Source organism: Octopus sinensis, linkage group LG1 (assembly GCF_006345805.1).
Source record: "Octopus sinensis linkage group LG1, ASM634580v1, whole genome shotgun sequence".
Taxonomy (NCBI): domain Eukaryota; kingdom Metazoa; phylum Mollusca; class Cephalopoda; order Octopoda; family Octopodidae; genus Octopus; species Octopus sinensis.
The window spans coordinates 135,601,919-135,612,219 of record NC_042997.1 but is presented as its reverse complement, the minus strand read 5'-3'; positions in this window follow the sequence as shown (position 1 = coordinate 135,612,219).

Here is a 10,301-nt window from a genome sequence, read left to right as displayed (position 1 = left end):
CGTTTACGCCTGTTTCGATGTCATATTTGTTGAAAGCATGCGACATAACCTAAAAAAAACCCCACGAATCAAAACTGTTGTTGGGAATCGACGATCCAGGTGAAAAGGTTTCGAGAAAAGGGCATCTTAGTACTTCTTAATCAAGTGATGAGAAGCATCAATTCCACATGTATCAGACGCTTCCCTAGAATCATAAAAGAGTACCGATCTTATGATTCTGTGAGTGATGGTGCCTATGTCACAAATTTCCAGACTGAATTCCTTGATTCGATTGATCAGGACTGCTACCACATAAGCTGTAATTGATAAAAGGATCGCCCATAATTCTAATGAGAAACTTGAATCCTCCAAGGCTTTGTGATGGAACGCGTATGATCATGGAAGAACTGCAGGACAGTCTCATAGTAGCGAGAATTAACACTGCCGCTTTCAGAAATAAAATCGTTATGATACCAAGAATAACAGTTAATCTATCCGAAGGTGAGGGTATTCCTTTGCAGCAAAGCCAATTCCCAGTTCGCTATGACAATTCATTAAGCACAAAGACAAACTATGGACAACGTCTTGATTTATCTGGAATGACCTGTATTCCGACACGGTCAACTGTATGTGTCCCTTAGACACAGGAAATGAAAGGGGAATGTCAGAGTGCTTCTGAAGGCTACCAAGTCAATTAGGAATGTTGCCATCAAAAGTATTCTTGCGCACAGACTGTAACAATATGAAAATGTGCAAATATTCCTTCCGGCGTCAGAACGTGGAAGGTAAAAGAAAATCTAAGACAAGTATGAATAAATTCCTTCATTTCAACGCAACATTGAATTCAGCTTCAATGTTTTATAACCTGAACCGTCAATGACCCAATGGAGCCATTTACGTGTGATATCGATGTCACTTTCGTTGAAAGCATGCGGAATAGCCTGGAAAAGAAAATGAAACACCACGAAACAAAACTCCGTTGGGAGAAAACTCAGAGATTCCCAAGAAATTTTGAGTTTCCCACAACCCCTCACCCCTTTTTTTCTGGCAGAAAGTGGCCTGTGGTGGATTTGGAGGTGAGATACGTTGAATGCACTCGAACAGACCCGTGGAAAAAATTATTACAAACCAAGTACGAACAGGTCCTTTACGAAATATTTATCCAAGATCGGGACAGACATGGGAACAGAAGGGTCGATGAGACTTATGAAGCAAGGGCTGACCATCAGGAGGAACAGAGGGAAAGAGACAGAAGCAGGAGAGATCAGGAATCGGACACTTGAAGAGCCTAGCGTCTGGCGAAACAGAAAGAAAGAGACAAAAGCAGAAGTCATGAATCGGATGCTTATGTGAATACAAACTGAATAACTCAAGTTTTGCGTAAATCGGACCAGGGGATACCGAGATACGCGGCTTTCCGGGTACCTTTATACATAGTCAAGCCGGCGTGTAATGAGGAAAATGCTGTGAAAGTAAGGTACCACTGAAATGTGAACACACACGCAATAACAGAAGTTTCACGTAATCGGATCATGGATTTTTTCGGGTACCTTGGACTACTGGTGACTAACGGGTCACGGGTAGTCTAGTATACATACATGTATATATATATATATATATATATATATATATATATATATATATATATATATATATATATATATATATATATATATATATATATATATTTGTAAAAAATGAAGTTCGAAAATGCTGCTGTATTATACAATTTTTAATTTTTATATATATACATTATAACATGTTTCAGTTCCTGAAATGAACTTTATCAAAAAAGTTATATATAAAAAAAGACAGCTCAATCCGTCAAACACAAGAAATTCATTTATAATACACAACGGAGTCAGACATCTTAGAGTTCATGTATAGTTGATATATAGTTCATGTATAGTTGATATATAGTTTGAAGTATATGTTCAAAGTGTTCGATGCAGTGGCCCACGGTGGCGATACGTATTCAATACAAAAAACAGATCAAAGTGGTGGAAAGCGGTCAATACAGAAGATTGATGTTTCCGAAAGAGCGAGGAATTCATTTTTACCTTAAGCAAATGTGATGACCCATGGTGGATGTTCGCTGGGTGGTTCTAATGAGTTTTTGTGAAGTGCTCCGTTTTATAATGCCTGTTAGGTGGTCAATTTAGCGTAGCGTGACGTCATCAACGTTTTGACCAATCGTTTCGTTAGGTGGCTTTAGTCAAGTAGAACGGGACGTCATCATTATTTTGACCAATCGCTGCATTATAACTGACTCTTGTTTGTTTCTGTTTTGACCAGTCGCTTCGTTAGTCAAGTAGAACGGGACGTCATCATTATTTTGACCAATCGCTGCATTATAACTGCCTCTTGTTTGTTTCCTGTCCTGACCAGTCGCTTCGTTAGTCAAGCAGAACGGGACGTCATGCAGATTCTGCCCAATCACGACTTATAGCTACATTAGATCTGCCCCCTGTCTGTACTTGTTAGGTGACTATTCAAGCAGAAAAGGACGTCATCAATATTCTGACTAATGACTGTCCCCTGTTTGTATCCTGTCCATTCTAGCTGAGCTAGACGTCATCAACTTGTTGACCAATCAGAATCGGGTGTGACCCTTAGCTGTATCGTGTGTATCAGGGTCAGATTTGCACGAAAGAATTTTTTTCCCTTTTTTACTTAGGTATATTTCCGTCAGAGTGAGTGTCTGTTTGAAGTAGCGGTCGTGGTGGAATTTTACTTCTCCTTTTCGGAGGACTTATCTTTTGTTTTAGTATTCCTGGCCCAGGGTGTTTAAACTTGGTCTAAATTTTTTTATGAAATATAGTTCTTTATTTTGGCGTTGTGTGAAGGTTGCGTTGTCACTGAATTTATAGAGCGGGTTAGTTGTAAATTTCGGATTTAAATTTCCAGCACATCTATCTATGTGTCCGCTGACCGGTATTTTGCGGTAATCAGGGTTTCTAATTTGTGATTTATGCACCGCCATCCTGTTACGTAAGCTATTTTTTGTATGGCCTATATACTGCCTATTGCAGCCTGCGCATGTTATGACGTAAATTAAGTTTTCTGATGCGCAGGTGAAGTTTGTTCTAATGGTGAACTGGTGGCCTTGTTCCAGTATAAATTCTGATCCTTCTTTCAAGATGACACAGATTCCGCAGTTGGGCCTTCCACATTTTCTAACTGCTGGTCTTGTGGTTGATGTTGAGTGCAGTGTAGCTTGGGTTAAAATCCTTTTCAAGGATTTTGGTTGCCGTTTACTTTTAATGATGGTGTGTGTTTCGAGGATCCGGTTCATCTTTGGGTCTCCCTTTAGTAGGGCTGTGCTTTGTAGTATGGTATTGAAGGCCTCATTGTTGAGTGGGTTGTGTGTAGAAATGTAGGGAAGGGTTTTTAATTGTTCTTTCTTTTTTGGTTTTGTTTGTCTCAGGCCTTCTATACTTAATTTAAGTACCCGTTGGATTGCACTGTCTATTAGGGGCTGTGGATAGTTTCTATTTGTGAGTGTGGTTCTAAGTTCCTGGAGACGTATGTGTCGGGTGTTTGTGTCTGATATTATGGTGCAAATCCTTCTAGCTAAACAAAAAGGGACATTCATTCTAGTGTGTCGTGGGTGGCATGAATCAAAGGGTAGGTACTGTTTAGAGTCTGTCGGTTTATAGTAGATATCTGTCTCTATTTTGTTGCCGGTTTTCTTAATGAGGATGTCTAAAAATGGTAATTCTTTTTCGTTGTGGTCCATCGTGAATTGTATATTGTCATTTATTCCATTTAATAGTATTTTAAATTCCTCAAGTTTCTCTATACCTTTGTCCCAGATGATGAAACAGTCATCGAGGTATCTTTTCCAGTTGTTATGGATATAGGTGGCGAAGGTGTTTCCATATTTCTCGAGTGTCATCCGGTATAGTATTTTCTCGAGGTATCCCATCACTAGGTTGGCAAAAGATCTTTGCCTGTAGAAATCATTGTCAAAAATAAAATAATTGTTCTCTAAAATGAATCTAAGTCCTTCTATTATAAGGTCTTTGTTTATGCGAGTTGGGAGTTCAAAGGGGTAGTTATTCAGCCAGAAGGTGATCGCTTCTATTCCTAGGTTGTGAGGGATGTTAGAATAAAGATTAACTACGTCGAATGATACTAGAAGGGTTTTCTCATTGACTGTTTTAGGGAGGTGGTTGAGCATATCTATATCGTCTCTTACGTAGCTTTTGATGTGTTTTAGGAAAGGTTTAAGAAGTGTGTCTAAGAAATTGCTGAGGCGGTGAGTTTCACATGCTGGTCCTGCTATTATCGGTCTTAGTTTAAGATCATTTGGTGAAGGGATTTTGATGAGTGTGTCGGTGGATGTTTTGCACGTTTCTCTAATGGTTTGGCTTTTGTGTACCTTAGGGATACCATAGAACAAACTCGATTTGCATTTGAAGTTAGTGATGTATTCATACTCCTTGTTCGTGAGTCCTTCTTGGTATGTGTTGATTAATGTCCTAAGGTTATGCATTATTTTTTGCTGGTTATACTGTTGGGCCCTTTCATAATACGCTTCATCTCTTAATAGGGATAGCACTAAATTTTTATAATTGTTTGTATTCATTATTACTATCGCGTTGCCCTTATCTGCCTCCTTAATTGTTATTGTTTTGTCTTCTCTTAGTTTGATGAGGTCGTTCCATTCTCTTTTGTTGAAGTTAGGGCTGTGTTTTTGTTTCTTGATGAATTGAAACGGGAAATTAGTTATGTAGTCACAATAGCAGTCTAAGGCTTTATTCTTACCTTTGGTGGGGGTGTAATTGCTCTTGTTTCTAGCTATTGAGTCCTCCTCTATTTGTTTATATATATATATATATATATATATATATATATATATTATATATAGAGAGAGAGAGAGAGAGAGAGAGAGAGAGAGAAAGAAAGAGATAGATAGATAGATATACATATATACGCATATATATATATATAGGTATGTATAAATGCATACACACATACGTACCTTCATTGAGGTCAGCTGCCACGCAGATATAGATATCTCTTTGAAAATCAAAGTAAAAGAGGATATCTATGGACAATTGCTGCAAGACGTTCAGCTTCTATATCCAGATAATGAATTCATATTCATACCAACAACAATTTTAGCACTAGGTTTTGTTAGTAAATGCTTAAAGGAGAATCTGGATAAATTGGGATGTTCAGAAATAGAAATCGACCGGCTAATTCATATATTACAAGTGCAATCTGTGAGTGAAACAGTAAAAATATGCAAACCTTTTCTCAAGTTACAAATGTGAATTTGTCTGTGTTAACTACTTTCCAAAGATGGCGCCTTGTATCTTTGTTGGAGACCGGCTCCCTCCTCGGTGGAAGATTATAATAATTATAAAATAGAAGAAACATGCATACATACGTATAAGATCAGTTCAACTGGCTGTAAAGATATGTGCAACAAATAAGTTCTCACTTTGCAAATTAAATGCTGAATAGTGGTTTCTAATTTAGGCACAAGACCAGAAATTTTGAGGCATGATGGCTAGTCAATATCAAGGACATCAGTACGTGACAGGTTTCATAAGTTGACTTCGGCGGAAATTGAACGGAGAATGTGAACAGCTGAAAAACCTTTTTTTTCGACGCTTAGATGATTCTACCAGTTCACCGCCCCAAAATACTGAATATAGAAAGTGAGTTTCATTAGCATACAGTACTCAGAATTAATACCAATATCCCTCTTCCAATTTCCTTTTGAAGGAAACCTATCTCACTCATATCGTAATCGTCGAATCCCTACGTATAAATTATCCTTAGTAGGTCTGTCATATAATCGGAAACTAGATTTTCGTATTCAAGTTAGATAAATACTGTTGATATCCCACCGAAAGAATTACTTAAAGTGTGGTTAGAATACGTAGGAGTAATGCAAGTAACGTTTTCCGAAACATAAATGATGTATTTCAGTGAACAGATATTGGCTATCGCAAGTAATTTGTATTAAATAACGTTGTTTCAGTCTCAGTTTTGGTCTGTTCATTTAGTATCATTTAAGTATATTAACGTTGAAGTATTTTAATATTGATAGTTTATTAACATTTATATGTTAGATCGCTACATGAAACATTTAATATATAGGCTTATCATCATCAATTCTCTCTATCAAATTTATGACTCACTTTTGATTGTGTGCCTGTGTATCTTTGCATGATTATCTGCGACGTATTATAATGAAATACTTAATACATATAAGCTATTTGACCCAGCAATACAACAGAGTTACATGAAAGAAGGTATTCGTAGTAATGAATTTTTTTCATCAAAACGTCAGCATGAAAGAATTCGATAGAAAGTAAGATGTGACTCTTTAAAGGCGTTATCCCATGATTACATTGAATATAATGTAGTCATGTATAAAATATAATCATATCGAACTTTATATAGTTTCGTGTTCACAAAATATATTCGGTTATGAAGTGCGTTTCAAGAATATTTTCGCAAAGGAAAAATCAGCTAATTTATGCCATATTGTCTCCAAAGATTAAAATATTGACATCCATTGTGAAAATAGCAACTGATATTCAACTTGAATTTAAACAGATATTCAACTTGAATAGATTGAAATAGTTAAGTTGAATTAAAATTTCAAGATCAAGTGTATACAAGTACGAACGCTGTTCACATTACAGAGCGATCATAAGTGCATAACAATTACAGTATGACATCAATTGCGAATTATTACTATAAATTCTAGAATTTCAAAACACGGTGTTTGAAAGAACGGTGTTAGTTTTCCCGTTTAAGATTATTTGATCTGTGACTATAGTTTTGACTCCAAATTCATTCCTAAAGTATCAGTCGACTTGAGGCACAACGCACGCACACACACACACACGCACATACACATACACACACTCACACACACTCACACGTACACACATGCAAACACAAAGATACACACACAAAACCACTCACATATATTTTTAAATGTATATCTATATGTCTCTCTCGCTCTCTCTCTCTCTACACACACACACGAATATATATATATATATATTACGGAGATGTACTTGCATAGCAAGTGATTTGATCTGAGATCGTGTGCTGAAACGAAAACAATTGCAGCGTGGAAGGTGTTTGTAAGCCATTTAAGAAACACACAAAAGCCGTTCGATTCACTTCAACATTTAAGTTTAATTTGTCAAAGTATTTTCGTCGCTATAAGACCGCGACCTGTTCACTGACAAAAATCCGTGCTGCATTTGAGAAAGTAACAGTTAGTTCGTTATATATATGTACGTATGTATGTGTGTATGTATGTATACACGCATGTATGCATGTATGTATGTATGTATGTACGTACGCCTGTGTGTATGTATGTATGTGTGTGTATATACACGCACATACACACTATAAACTTAAAGCTATAAACATGTAGTGATGAATAAATGTAGACTGACCACTCATCACAACAATATCAAATTTCAACCTCCCCCGACGAAACTAGGAAGTGATTTACGACCCTCACCCCCAAGACAAAACTCTAAAATGTCTGATAATAGGTTTTAGAGTTTTGTCTTGGGGGTGAGGGTCGTAAATCACTTCCTAGTTTCGGCGGGGAGGTTGAAATTTGATATTGTTGCGATGAATGGTCAGTCTACATCTATCTATCACTACAGGTTTATAGCTTTAAGTTTATAGTGTGCATGTGCGTGCATATACACACACATACATACATACATACATACTTACATACACACAGGCGTACGTACGTACATACATACATACATGCATGCATACATGCGTGTATACATACATACACACATACCTACGTACATATATATAACGAACTAACTGTTACTTTCTCAGGTGCAGCACGGATTTTTGTCAGTGAACAGGTCGCGGTCTTATAGCGACGAAAATATTTTGACAAATTAAACTTAAATGTTGAAGTGAATCGAACGGCTTTTGTGTGTTTCTTAAATGGATTACAAACACCTTCCATGCTGCAATTATATATATATATATATCAGCCGAAATTGCGAAGATGATCTGGTTCTTGACTGATGACTGAGGGATTCGAATGTCCCGTCCTGTGGTTCTTGTGTCGTCCCTTTGGTGTTTCATGTTCTTGTCCATGTCTGTATTTATTTGTTACTGTTTATATATATATATATATATATATATATATATATATATATATATATATTATATATATATATATCATATTACTATAATATATATATAAGCTGAGAATATGGTGTGTGTTTGTCTGTATGTGTGCATCACTAAAACTCGAGAGCTACCCAACGGTTTTCATCCAAATTTTACATGTGCCTTACTTAGGATCCATGCATTGTCATGGGCTCCCAATTTTTTTAACTTCTTGCCTAATTCTACTTCAGAGCAATTTCTTATCTCTTATACTATTTTCGTATTGAGTCAAAAGTGAAACAATAACATCTCTATTAATATTTTCACTATTATATGGTTTCAATTTCGATTACTTTCATTATGTATCTATATATATATATATATATATATATATATATATATATGTATGTATGTATGTACGTATGGTATATATGTATATATGTATGTATATGTATATATATATATATATTATATATATATATATATATATATATATATATATGTATGTATGTATGTATGTATGTATGTATATGTAAGTATACATATGTAGAACAATGAAGAAATAAGTGATATAGATATCCACTTTATACAGCTCAACCAATTAGCGCTCTGATAGAGCTTCAAGAATATAAAAAAACAAGAATATAAAAAAACAGATTAAAAGGTCGATGTATATATTCATTCAATCCATATTAATGAAATTCTCCATGGTATACAATGTACGAGGGGCGTTCAATAAGTAATGCCCCTGACCCACTTCCTATAGCAGTAGATCAACGAAACTTGGCACAGTTATTAGTCTTTTTCTACATAGGAAGCACCCAGAATTATGCATTTCTCCCATCGTTTGATGCAGCTCTGGAGACCGTTTTTGTAGAAGACCCCAGCTTGGTCCTCCAACCACGAAGTGACTTCAGAAATAAAGGCTGCATCATCTGGGAAACGCTTTCCTTTCAAAAACAACTTCATGGCTGGGAAGAGGTGAAAATCAGAGGGTGCAAGGTCAAGAGAGTAGGAGGGATGGGGGGAGTTCATAGCCGCACGCCTGTGCTTCTGATCTGGCGACACGCGAGTTGTGGACCGGAGCGTTGTCCTACAGGAGGAGGATGCCTTTGCTGATCTTGCCCCGCCTATTGATTTTGATAGCTTCTCTTAATTTCCTCAAAAGTGAAGCATAATAGGCTCCTGTAATTGTGGTATGAAAACCACATCACGGTTTTCATCCAAATGTTTGAAATGAATCGAACGGCTTTTGTGTGTTTCTTAAATGGATTACAAACTTTTGTGTGTTTCTTAAATGGATTACAAACACCTTCCATGCTGCAATTATATTATATATATATATCAGCCGAAATTGCGAAGATGATCTGGTTTTGACTGATGACTGAGGGATTCGATGTCCCGTCCTGTGGTTCTTGTGTCGTCCCTTTGGTGTTTATGTTCTTGTCCATGTCTGTATTTATTTGTTACTGTTTTAATATTAAATATATATATATATTATATATATATAATATATATATATATATATATCATATACTATAATATATATATAAAGCTGAGAATATGTGTGTGTGTTTGTCTGTATGTGTGCATCACTAAAACTCGAGAGCTACCCAACGGTTTTCATCCAAATTTTACATGTGCCTTACTTAGGATCCATGCATTGTCATGGGCTCCAATTTTTTTAACTTCTTGCCTAATTCTACTTCAGAGCCAATTTCTTATCTCTTATACTATTTTCGTATTGAGTCAAAAGTGAAACAATAACATCTCTATTAATATTTTCACTATTATATGGTTTCAATTTCGATTACTTTCATTATGTATCTATATATATATATATATATATATATATATATATATGTATGTATGTATGTACGTATGGTTATATATGTATATATGTATGTATATGTATATATATATAATTTATATATATATCTATATATATATATATATATATGTATGTATGTATGTATGTATGTATGTATATGTAAGTATACATATGTAGAACAATGAAGAAATAAGTGATATAGATATCCACTTTATACAGCTCAACAATTAGCGCTCTGATAGAGCTTCAAGAAATAAAAAAACAAGAATATAAAAAAACAGATTAAAAGGTCGATGTATATATTCATTCAATCCATATTAATGAAATTCTCCATGGTATACAATGTACGAGGGGCGTT